Source organism: Chanodichthys erythropterus, chromosome 3 (genome assembly GCF_024489055.1).
Source record: "Chanodichthys erythropterus isolate Z2021 chromosome 3, ASM2448905v1, whole genome shotgun sequence".
Taxonomy (NCBI): Eukaryota; Metazoa; Chordata; class Actinopteri; order Cypriniformes; family Xenocyprididae; genus Chanodichthys; species Chanodichthys erythropterus.
The window spans coordinates 61,120,140-61,133,918 of record NC_090223.1 but is presented as its reverse complement, the minus strand read 5'-3'; the positions used below and the strand labels follow the sequence as shown (position 1 = coordinate 61,133,918).

At 38.2% G+C, this 13,779-nt stretch overlaps 1 pseudogene; it reads right to left on the bottom strand.

Moving 5' to 3' along the window:
* Positions 1 to 1,043: 1,043 nt before the first annotated feature.
* LOC137005151 (uncharacterized) overlaps positions 1,044 to 13,779 on the bottom strand; it is a 1,346,463-nt pseudogene continuing 1,333,727 nt past the window's right edge.

Here is a 13,779-nt window from a genome sequence, read left to right as displayed (position 1 = left end):
GTAGTTCAGAGTGATGTGTGACTGTGTGTGCCATGAAAAGGTGACAATGGTGAACCGGTGACCTTTGGTGGGGAGAAGGAAACAGCAGGCGCAGGATACGGGCACTGGAGCGGAGGCTGGAGACGACTCAGGCACTGGAACGGAGGCTGGAGATGACTTGGGCACTGGAGCGGAGTCTGTAGACACTGGCGGGGCGGCCATCTTGTCCGTAGACACTGGCGGAGCGGCCATCTTGTCCATAGACACTGGCGGGGCGGCCATCTTGTCCGTACACACTGGCGGAGCGGCCATCTTGTCTGTAGACACTGGCTTGATGGCCATGACGGGATGAGACTCTGGATGATCAGCGGAGACGTGACGTGGCTCTGGAAGACCAGAGACGTGACGTGGCTTTTGGAGATCTGCTGAGACGTGGCGAGGCTCTGGGAGATCAGCTGTGACTTGACTTGGCTCACGAAGATCAACTGTGACTTGACTTGGCTCAGGAATGGCGGCCATCTTGATTGGAGCCTCTGACATGGCAGCCACGTTGTAAACAGTCGTTGAAGTGGCAGCCATGTTGTGAACTGGATCAGGTATGGGAACTATAGAGCAGAAAGGTGCATAAAGCACAGAGCTAATATGAGTTGGTTTGGGGATACCAGCAGTATGTATTGACACCAGCGGTGGATCCTCCACGCTGGATGCCAACCTCTGACTCTTGAGGATGATTTCCCCTGATAGAACAGAGCAGGGTTCTGGAAAGCCAACTGCCATAGGACGTGACTCAGGGATGATAGACAAGATGTGGAGAGGTTCTGGAAGGTCTTCCGAGACGAGTGTCTCGAAGATCTGTTGAGACAAGACGATGATCTTGAAGATCTGTTGAGACGAGACAAGGCTCTGGAAGATCTGATGGGATGAGACGAGGCTCTGGTAGATCTGATGAGACGAGACGAGGATCTTGAAGATCTGATAAGATGAGACAAGGCTCTGGAAGGTTTGATGAGATGAGGTTCTGGAAGATTTGATGAGGCTCTGGAAGGTCTGATGAAATGTAATGAGGCTCTAGCATGGCTGCTGAGACGTGACAAGGCTCTAGGATATCTGCTGAGATGTAATAAGGCTCTGGAATGGTCTTAAATGCAGAAACGTAATCCGATGTGGCCACCATTATTTGATTAGGAACTGTCGATAGAGTTACTGGATTTGGGAGTACAGAGAGTTTTGGGGTTGCAATAATTAGACTGGAGAGCATGGAAAACTGCAAAGGTACAAGCTCGGCTGCTGTGGAGCTTCCTCCACAGTAAACGGTGAACCACACAGTATTAAAGCATAGTCCATGAACACTCAACAAGCCGCTGGATCTTGGTGATGGCTGAGTATTCTGTAATGTTTGGAAGTGAGATGACAGGGTGGCAGATCTAAATGCAATCTTTTATTAAAATGAGAGTCGTACAGGCAGAGGTCAAACACAAGCAAGCAGATACAAGAGGGCAAGGCAAAAGAGTAATCTAAAACACAGGCAATGGTCAAGGTAGGCAGCAAATGATCAAACAAGAAAAACAGTACAGGGTCAAAAACAAAGGCAAGGCAAGGAAACACAGAGACAAGGTGGGATACAGGGATAAACAATACTCAGCAATGTGTGTGTGTTTGGGTGCAGCTTATAAAGTGTCACTGATGGGAAACAGGTGTGAGTGTGTGATTGGTTCTTAGATGGGGATTTGTGGGAAATGTAGTCCAGAGTGATGTGTGACTGTGTGTGCCATGAAAAGGTGACAATGGTGAATCTGTGACCTCTGGTGGGGAGTAGAATTAAACAACAGGCACAGGATACATGACATTAACTCTATGCACAACTCATTCTAGTCTGTTTCTGTTTCCCCATAGAGCCCAAAAGGAACCAGGGATTCTGTTTATTCTTAATAAGTGCACTAAGTTCTATTACCCTGCTACACAAGTAATCTCAGTAATTCCTAAGGCATAACTATAGTCCTGAGCATCAGTGATGAATTAAGCTGTTATTTTTTCCCCTCTTCTTCACCTCTATGGAGAGGTAGCCTGTTGTGAGCCATCAGGAGATTCTGACAAATAATATGACCATTAAATCTCAGCTTACACCTTTCAAAAAACATTCTTAGAACCACACAAATCTTAGCATCCTAGCATCCACAGCTAAGAAAGTAATCATATAATATGCACTTCAATAACAAGCATCAAACTGTAATTTATATCCATAGCTGACCCATTAAACCTTTAGCTATGATCTCTTTAGGTTCATGCACTGGTCTCTCAACCTTACTCTCAACAAGTGTGCCAAAATGTTGCACATGCTCAGCTTAACTTCCCAGGTAGGAGACCTAAAGGACTGACTAGCCAGTGCAAGGAACACCGTTCCACCCAGACCTGCTGACAACCTACTTCACCAGAGCCAAACACAACTGGATAATGAGAGACAAGGACCAATTATACATGACCCAAGCCAGAGTACATACACACAGAGTGACCAAAGTTATCATCTCCTTAGCCCACCTCATGGATCTTAAACAGAAGGTAAAAAATCTCACACAGATCACAGAGTCCCACAAGAAGTGGACATGTGCTCAAAGCCTCACAGACCAGCTAGAGACCGAGGCTCAAACTAGAATCAAAGGCTTCAAAAGTCTCAAACAGCTGCTGAACAATGAGAACAGCTGTACGGAGAAAGCACAGGACCAGCGCTGGACTGCTGTCATGGCAACATCGCAACATAGGTAGAGAGGAGAGATTTGTCTACCTTACACAGAAGAGACATTTTTCTCAGCACATAAGATGAACTGCTTCTCTCCTCTATCCTCATCCACAACCTGGATAATTCAACAGCAGCCATAGAGCAACAGCGTCAACTATATGTGGAGAGGAGAGATTTAGCTGTATCTAACTTACACAAAAGAGAAATTTTTTTCTCAGCACATAAGATGAACTTCTTATCATGATTTCAGACTGTGGTGATGTGGCCCTTCGCTGCATGGATCTTCATGTGTATCTTCAGGTGGTTTTTAAAAGAGAAACTCTTTCTGCACTGATCACACGTGTGCCGCTTCTCTCTGCTGTGGATCCTCTCATGTGTTTTCAGATGTGCTAACTGACTGAATCTCTTGTCACAGTGTGAACACTTGTAAGGTTTCTCTCCAGTGTGGATGCTCTCATGTGTTTTCAGATTTGCTGACTGACTGAATCTGTTGTCACAGTGTGAACATTTGTAAGGTTTCTCTCCAGTGTGGATCCTCTCATGTGTTTTCAGATTTGTTAGCTGACTGAATCTCTTGTCACAGTGTGAACACTTGTAAGGTTTTTCTCCAGTGTGAATTCTCTGGTGCAGTTTTAAACTATTTGCTGTAGTAAAAGTTTTCTCACACTCAAAGCACATGTACTCTCTCACACCAGTGTGTGTTTTCTCATGTGCATGTAAATATGGAAGCTGTGAAAAACTCTTTCCACACACAGAACATGAATGTGGCTTCTCTTTTGTATGAACTTGAAGGTGTTTCTTGAAGGCTGATTCCCTAAGAAATGTTTTGTCACATTGATTACATGTGAACGGTCTCGCTCCGGTGTGGACCATCATGTGTGCTTTAAGGCTTGATGATCGCGTGAAACTCTTTCCACATTGATCACATGTGTGTGGCTTCTTTCCAGTGTGGATCTTCATGTGTTCCTTAAGATGTGATTTTTGTGTGAAACTCTTCCCACATTGATCACATGTGTGTGGCTTCTCTCCGGTGTGAACTCTCTTGTGTTCCTTAAGATGTCCTTTTTGTGTGAAACTCTTCCCGCACTGATCACATGTGATCGGCTTCTCTCCAGTGTGAACTCTCATATGAACCTCAAGATATTGTTTCTTTGAGAAACTCTTTCCACACTGAGTGCAGGTTGTAGATTTCTTGGCTCTTCTTTTCTTTAAAAAAGTATTTTTAGTCTTTGAGCGACTCAAAGATTTTTCTCCAGGTTTGTCATGATGTTTCTCCTCCACTTCACTCAGTTCTTCACTCTCTTCCTTCACTTCCATCAGCTCTGAAATGAAAGAAAAAGTCATTTAAATTTTCAGTACATCAAAATAATTTAAAGAGAGAAATATAAAGTTAAAGGTCATAAAATTGAAACTTGCTGTGATAGACAACTGCTTTAAAATATTCAGATCATTCTGATGCACAGTGCAGAATGTAGTATAACATTTTATTTGACAGGTAAAAAAGTATCATGCCTATTACACAATCAGACATTTAGAAGACAATTTAAAAATAAATACATAACATCAATTGCTCAAAGCTTAAATCTAAGCATAAGAAATGTATACCTGACTGAGGTATATTTTTATGTAATATTACTTTAATTAAGTAAAAAAAAAAATCATTGCAGCAAGTTCAGGCAGCCAAAACCTAAAACTGTGGTAATTTGGGTGACATATGATAGTATAAAAACAGCAAAGATATCAATAGCCAATATATGGCTGTAGTACTCAACGGCTACATATAGGCTGAAATTTAAAAACCATTATTGTAATAAACTTAACCTCTTTTTTGCATTTTAAATTGCTTTTAAAATCTATGTCTTCGTTTTTATAAAATTCTACAATTTTCACATGTAATAAAATCTATTTATGTTAAATACAATACATTACATACATAACGTTTTTAAGCAGCTTTACAGGAAATGCATGTCAACATGAGTGATCTGTTATAAGAGAGGACTGTTTCCAAATTATCTAATGTGATATTAACAGCCATTTTTTGACATCAACTTTTAAATTGACTGTAATTATTAAGGGCCGTTCACAGCAGACTTCTCCTTCCACTGACTTCCTTTCTTCCTGTAGAAAGTTCACATGCTCAAAGTCTAGACTGACTGCATCTTTAAATGTGTTATTATCAGTGTCCTACATGATTCACTCAACCCTGTTACTTCTGACATGATTTTCCTCCTTTCAAAACCACACAGGAAGTGACATCATCTGGGCTCTTTCTACAGCATGATGGGAGACAAGAAAAAAATCCCAATCCATTGTCTCAGTTTTTACACAATTGAATGACTGCATTCATCAACCCTGTTACCAAAGCTACAGTAAGAACAGATTTACACTCACAACCCTGTCAGCCATTCTGGAAAGTTTATTCACTTCATACATTTTGGTGTTTACAGTTTATTCCTAAAAATAACAGTGTTGAAAACTGTATTGAAAATGCCTAAATTCTGGTAACACTCCTGCAAACTGTGAACCAGATATGAAAATGTAAAATAAATATTTAGATTGATCTGATGTTGACAATGAATATGAAGGTTTCTCAAACTGAGCATATGTTAAAAATGAACATTATGTATAATTTCATAGTTCTACTGTTTCTCTAAATGTGCAGAACTGTTTGACTCTTTCTAACCTGAATGTTGTCGTTAAAAGTTCAGTATGTATTTGAAAGTTTATCTAAATGTGCAAGAACATGAATGTTGTTCAGCATCATGAACAGGTGAAGAATAAACACCAACCTCTTTGTTCTTCAGTATCTTCAGTGTGTTTCATTCTGCAGGGTTCTGGATCACTCATGTTCTTTGCAGTTTTCAGCTCTTCCTGATGCTTCAGTGCTCTTCTGATGGGAATATTCCAGTATTTATTGGAGAACTGATGTGGGAGGAGCTTCATTAAGTGATTTGCAGTGAGCGGGGCTTTGTTGACTGAACTGTAGATTGGTTGGATGAGCTGATCTGCCCAAATAAAAAATAAATCAGTTACTATGTTTGTTTTTATAGGTTTAAAGTCCAGACATCAAACTAGTGTCTGCATCAAATGAAATGTACAAAAGCAGTTTTACATAGAAAATTCACTAAATGAAATGTGTCTGTTTTAATGTTTCAAATTACTTTTGTGAAAACAAAATGTTTTAATGTCCCATCATCATTTAGTGTAACAGAGCTATTTAATGCAAAAACAAATCAGTTATTTTGTCCTATATTTAATAAAATATATATAAGAACAAGATATCATACTAAATTTCATTATATTTTAAATGATTAAAAACTTATTGTTGACAAACGAATGAAATCTAGTGGTTTGAAGGAAAGTGGTATAAAGTATATAGATTTAAAATGACAATTAAAGAGTATTTTGGGCTTCACTGTGATCCTTCAGTACAATGCTTGAATTTGTCATCAAGATATTGTCATTCTAAATATGCCTGAAAAGTTTTATTTATTTTTCTCTCTTTCTTTTTTAATTAATTAATTAATTATTTTTTGTGCTATATTAACCACTTTTTGTATTTCACCCATAAACTCACTGCATTCAGAATTTATATTGGTCTATCATAAAGCAACTGATGCTAATTCAGAACTTTATTCTGTTTCTCCATTAAAATATTGACAGAAATCTAGAAAAGTAGTAAAGAACTGTAAGAAAAACAGTTAAAAGCATGAATACAGAAATAATTGTTCATATTTGAGGTCCACAAATCCCCTCAGTCTGTTGACAGCAATGAAATGAGCTTTAAGTGTCAATTTACAGCAGATCTGAAGACATCAGCATAATAAATGAGGTGAAAACAGGAACTATTGACATGAAATAAAGAGTGTTTTCAGCAGTTTCTCTGTTAATATTGATGATCCTCAGACTATCAACACTCATTCAACAAGACATTCAGATCATCTCACTTTATTCTGAATGGTTGTTGATAGAAACACATTATTGAAGTCCTATAAACTGCTCTACTGAAAGACAATACTGTTATTTCTCACAACATGACATGGATAAAACACCAATAATACAAAAACAAACACTAATGACACTCATCTTCATCAACCACTGCTGCTAAATAACTACAGCAATATAATATATATGAACTGAAAGTTTGGTTTTCTAATAATAAGTAGATTGATTGCAGTAGTGAAATTAGATCAGAAGAGACAATGATCACAAAACCTTTCAAAATAAAGAGCAGCACAAAGAGTTGATGTTATAATACAGAATAAACACATATTTGAGATATCAAAGCAGTGATCTGTATTAAATCCAGTATAATCACCAGTATAGGCTACATGTAGATTAGAGAGGATGAATTAAAGTGTGAACTAAATGTAAATGAGGTGTGTGTGTGTGTGTGTGCGCGCACACTCTCACGTGAGCCTCAAAGGAGGCGGTTTTAACAATAAAAATACTTATTTTATTGGAACGAAGTGTGACAGGTTAAGCTTTCTTTTATTTATTTTTCTTTAATGGTGCATACTTCAACTCAGGAGACACACCCACTGCCGTGGAGCTGCTTTCTGTTATGGAGCACACCTGGATTAAAGGTACAGTTTGTAAAATTTTTGCAGTAAAATATCCAAAAACCACTAGGCTAGTGTTATATATTTTGTTCAGCTGATTACTAACAATATCTCTAATGTTTTCAACTACTTGTAAATCATGAGAAAATTCCCATTCTAAACAGTGACACGGGGCAGTGCAGTCGCCTGTCAATGACGCAGTTACCTTTGTTACCGCCTTTACTGACGTAGAAACCACATGACAACAGTGCCGTGGACAAATGCGGAAGTAGAGTCTAGCGTCCAGCAAACCAGTAGCTTGCTTCAAGCAGTTCCTTATTTACTTCTTGCACGTTTTATGGTGGATTGTGTTAATTATTTATGGAACATAATTACTGTTTACCATCTGCCGCTGGTTCTGTCGACAAGGACAGCTCCCGTAAACTCATGACCAGAAAAGCGGAAGCGGCGCCGGTGACTGTGTCATAATAAAAGTCCCGCTGCTCGTGAGGCGTGTGTTGATCAATCGCTCCAGCTCCTCGTTCAGCTCCCGCAACACTCGGTCCTGCTCTGCTTCATACTACAGTAACGTTAATAATCACATCCACGAACATGAGTTCTTCCAGACTCCAATCCCTATTCTTTTGCACCGTCCGTTGATATGGAGACCACATGTCCCAAGTTTCCACTCTAAAACTTTACGTCATCAAACTACGCCTTTGTTTTGAATAGGCTTCTAGCGACCTCTAGCGGAAAAAAATATCACAAATTGTACCTTTAATTAAACATGACTGATAAACAGAATAAGGCAGTCGTGTGTTTAAGAAGCCACATCATCTCACAGAAGGATGCTCAACTTCTTTATGAAGTGAGTTTGGAGTAAAAACATGTGATTAAATGTTGTCTTTTGTTAAACAAGATGTTAATAAATGCTTCTCGTGTTTGAAAAGAAGTTTGACGCGTGTTGCTTTTTCAAATGTACATTATAAACGACTCAAACTCGCAGTGCTTTCAGATGGATTAGCATTTGGAGCCATACTTCATTGACAAGCTGCACAAAAAAAACAAAAAAAAAACAAAACTAGATTAATCTAGATTAAAATGGCTCATTTGAATTCTGCCGAAGACATTCAGAATATGTGAGATACCCAAATTGTCCCTGCGTCCCAATGTCCGTACTATCCATCCTAAATAGTATGTGAGATTAAAATAAGTGTGTGCCAAAGCATAGTATGTTGAAAAGAGTATGCCAAAAGTCCCCGGATGGTCTACTATTTCCGGTAGATTTTCAAAGTGTGGATCCGTGCACACTATAAAGGCTAATATTGCCCACAACCCATTGCGCGTTGTATGAGGATTCAGTTCAGAACTACAAACACGAGTAAAAAGTGTTAAAAACTACAAAACATGGCGAATCTGCACGATAGAGGCTGAGAGGCTGTTTGAGTGACTAATAATCAGTTCAAACTGATAGAAAATAAAGATAAAGATCTGATTGGCCATTAAGTTTTAAATGCATCATTATGCATTAATATGAGGAGAGTTCTCCACATGAAAGACTCGCGACTGCAGATCAACATGCTGCATTTCTCTCCGATACAGTAGGAAATTAGCTAAATGAAATGTGGAGGATGTAAGATGATTGACAGGGCAGTTTACGGTGACTGGATGCGACAGAGAGCAAAGACGCAATTGTATGGCATGATAGTATGTCCCAAAGCTTGTCTACTCTTTTGCTACACACTCAAAAGTAAGTACTTTTTGTTCACAGAAAGAGTACATACTTTTAGGGCGTAGTATAACTAGGCGAATTGGGACGCAGCAAATGACTAAAAGTAATCCGCCATTTTGTCCGACAAAGCAGATAGGAGTTAGAAGATTAACCTCAGTGGAGTTAAACTTTTGTATATTATATTTTGTATACTGACGTCTTTCCGCGTTTGAAACAACATTGATTCTCATGTTTATTTGATGCTATAAATGGACTCGTAGTAAGAGATGATCGGTTTACGAGCCTCTTGAGCTGAGGCGCTACAGCAATCTGTCACTATCATGGTCACGACACATGAACATTTTTTATTGTTTGAAATTCTTAAAAAAACTACACAGTTTTAAAGCTGGGACTTTGTTAAATATCATAAGTAACCTGCTCTGTCTTGTCTGTCGACGTGTTGTCAGTGTCCTCTTTGCTCCGTGATGCATTTATCACTGCGTGTGGCGTGACAGCGCCAGGGCTTGTCGGACAAAGCAACAGTAACTAAGGGGGGCGGGTCTTTGCGAAGGGTCAGTTCGGCTAGGTATACATCCGCGCTAAAATATCAAGGTGAAAGTCATCATAGCTTGCGTAGAATAGACCCAGCTCCCAACCCAACTTTGAGAATAGATTAACGGCAATATTTTTTTTATCGCCCGATAAGAGTCTCACGTTAACGGCCCACCACTAAATTATATTTATATATATATATATATATATATATATATATATATATATATATATATATATATATATATATATATATATATAGCATCTTTTGTTTCTTAAAAAATAGTACAGATTTGACAAAAGCTTGAGCTGACAGCAGAGTGGTTTTAGGTATGACAGAGATGTAAGTTTATTACACAAACAATATCTGTAAAACTTTTATCAACCTCATTAAAAAGTACTCTAATTAGATCACCGCAGGTAAAACCACACATGGCACCTCACTACATGGTAAATGGTTATAATATTGTTATAGTTTGGCATAATAACTATGTTTTATTTCCTCTTTCCATATTGTGAATAATAAATGTGTAAAATGTTAATTTGCTTGTTACACAAGGGACCCTCACTTATTGTAATAATTATTTGACGTAGCCTACTTTAACACTCAGAATTATTCCTTAGCATCCTCACGTAGCCTACTAAACTGCATTTTCAAATTGTTTGCGTGCTGGAGGTAGCCTACACTCTTACGTCGTGTGCAGAGGTAATAAATGGAGCTAGCTGGTGAGAGAAAAATGGCACTATCAAAGAGTCTAAAGTGAAAAGTTGTCAGCGAAAATAGGGCATACAAAGAAGAATGGAAAGACAACTATGCATTCACAACTATGCTTTGTGAATGCAAAGCCGGTGTGCCTTATCTGCAACGAAGTTGTTGCTGTTTTCAAAGAATGTAACACCGACACCGGACGCGAGCAGCACGACGCTACAAAAGATAATAGAACCCATTATAATCAGTGATATTGTGTACGCTGGATGTGGCGCAGTGCGACAACACATTCCCGACAGTAAATGGATTCCCCGTTTTGTTTCTGATATACAAACCCGGTTCCAAAAAAGTCACTGTACAAATTGTGAATAAAAACAGAATGCAATGATGTGGAAGTTTCAAATTTCAATATTTTATTCAGAATACAACATAGATGACATATCAAATGTTTAAACTGAGAAAATGTATAATTTTAATGGAAAAATAAGTTGATTTTAAATTTCATGGCATCAACACATCTCAAAAAAGTTGGGACAAGGCCATGTTTACCACTGTGTGGCATCCCCTCTTCTTTTTATAACAGTCTGCAAACGTCTGGGGACTGAGGAGACAAGTTGCTCAAGTTTAGGAATAGGAATGTTGTCCCATTCTTGTCTAATACAGGCTTCTAGTTGCTCAACTGTCTTAGGTCTTCTTTGTCGCATCTTCCTCTTTATGATGCGCCACATGTTTTCTATGGGTGAAAGATCTGGACTGCAGGCTGGCCATTTCAGTACCCGGATCCTTCTTCTATGCAGCCATGATGTTGTAATTGATGCAGTATGTGGTCTGGCATTGTCATGTTGGAAAATGCAAGGTCTTCCCTGAAAGAGACGACGTCTCGATGGGAGCATATGTTGTTCTAGAACTTGGATATACCTTTCAGCATTGATGGTGCCTTTCCAGATGTGTAAGCTGCCCATGCCACACGCACTCATGCAACCCCATACCATCAGAGATGCAGGCTTCTGAACTGAGTGCTGATAACAACTTGGGTTGTCCTTGTCCTCTTTAGTCCGGATGACATGGCGTCCCAGTTTTCCAAAAAGAACTTCAAATTTTGATTCGTCTGACCACAGAACAGTTTTCCACTTTGCCACAGTCCATTTTAAATGAGCCTTGGCCCAGAGAAAACGCCTGCGCTTCTGGATCATGTTTAGATATGGCTTCTTTTTTGACCTATAGAGTTTTATTCGGCAACAAATAGCACAGTGGATTGTGTTTACAACAATGTTTTCTGGAACTATTCCTGAGCCCATGTTGTGATTTCCATTACAGTAGCATTCCTGTATGTGATGCAGTGCCGTCTAAGGGCCCGAAGATCACGGGCATCCATTATGGTTTTCCGTCCTTGACCTTTACGCACAGAGATTGTTCCAGATTCTCTGAATCTTTGGATGATATTATGCACTGTAGATGATGATAACTTCAAACTCTTTGCAATTTTTCTCTAAGTAACTCCTTTCTGATATTGCTCCACTATTTTTCGCCACAGCATTGGGGGAATTGGTGATCCTCTGCCCATCTTGACTTCTGAGAGACACTGCCACTCTAAGAGGCTCTTTTTATACCCAATCATGTGCCAATTGACCTAATAAGTTGCAAATTAGTCCTCCAGCTGTTCCTTATATGTACATTTAACTTTTCCGGCCTCTTATTGCTACCTGTCCCAACTTTTTTGGAATGTGTAGCTCTCATGAAATCCAAAATGAGCCAGTATTTGGCAAGACATTTCAAAATGTCTCACTTTCAACATTTGATATGTTATCTATGTTCTATTGTGAATAAAATGTAAGTTTATGAGATTTGTAAATTATTGCATTCCTTTTTTATTCACAATTTGTACAGTGTCCCAACTTTTTTGGAATCGGGTTAGTAGTCCAAGTACTTTGCAATGGTCGGTTTGTTCAGTGTAGACAGCTTTTAGCTGTTGCGGCGTGTCTGGTGTAAGTTAGTAGACACGGTGATAATACGGCACCATGAGTTGATCTATTTCAGAACCGGCCGCTATTCAAATAATCTGGCTGCGGGCGCGGGACAGATATTATTGCTGGCAGGCCAGTTTTGGCCCAATGGCCGCCTATTGCGACCACTCCTTTATGGTATTTAGTCTATAATATAGTGATATAGTCTATAAACACATTTAATATAAATACGAATGCACAAAACTGCAAGTTTGACAAAAATAATAAAGACCAAATTACAGACTATTTTTTTCTTTTGAGCATGAACAGAAAAAAATATTTTCCATTGTTCTCTTTTCAGAAGATGATATTGGGTTTATTGTTTCAGAAAATAATTGTTTTGGCAACTTCTGTAATATTCTCTAAGATTATATTTCTGTATATTCTCTATTTCTGTAGAGCTGGACATTTTAATAATGATCAAATTCAGCTTTGAGAATAAAACCAACCTTTTTGTTCCTCAGTTTCTTCATTTTTCACACTGAATGTTTCTTCAATCTTCATGTCTTCAGTCTCCTCTTTATTAAACTCAATCTTCATGTCTTCAGTCTCCTCTTTAATAAACGCCATCTTTAAGAAGAGAATACTTAACAGAGTTAATGGTCTTCAATGACTAATGCTTAAAATTAATAAACTTCATATTTAGACATTTATAATCTACAACTGGCATTTAGTGAATTATAGATTACTCTATAATACTCACGGACTCACTGGCATATTTCTCCATCATGACTCTCCAGAGACTGAAATCGTGTTCATGATAAACTGATTTATGATATATATAGAGAGAAATGCGACGCAGGTTTACTGTTTCTCATCAGTGGATATGAGTTTTACTCACACAAATATCCTTCATTACAGTTAGATAAAGAATCACAATTTTACAATAAATGGTAAAGAAACTCATTTAAAATCGCTTGTAAAACTATTAAAAACCATTAAAACTATTTCTGTTGATTAAAACAACATAAATTCTTAAAACAAACTTTTCTTCAGCAGAATCACAGAAGATGCAGGAGCGCGGCGCAGTCTTATGACGTCATGTCGTCACTCCAAAATAAAAGTCCTGTTCAGACGCTGCATTGTCTACAATCACAAAAGTGCATAAAAATCCAACAATTTCACCAGGTAATCTTTGTAGTAAAATTAAAACAGTGACAAATATGATACAAACAAAGTGTTAAAAAGGTTGTTTGAGTTCATAAAGCAGAGTTCATTCATGATGTGTCCGAATTGAAACACATTTAAACTCAGTGTGTTTTACCAATTAATGAAATGTGGACAAATTTTAGTTTAAACATGGGTATAAAATGTGTAAAAAGTTATCTTTCAAGGATAAGTTTAAGTAAAACAAGTAATCAATATTAAATGTAATTCATTCAATACCAAATATTATTGCTAAAAGGTTCAGTCAAATTAAAAATGTAATCTTTCACATATTTGTAATTAAATCAATAGCAAATAAAGTCTTCAATGTCATGGGTCATTTGTGTGAGTTGCTGCCTATGTAGTGATTCAAATTCTGTGATGCTCTTAAAAGAGATTGTCGA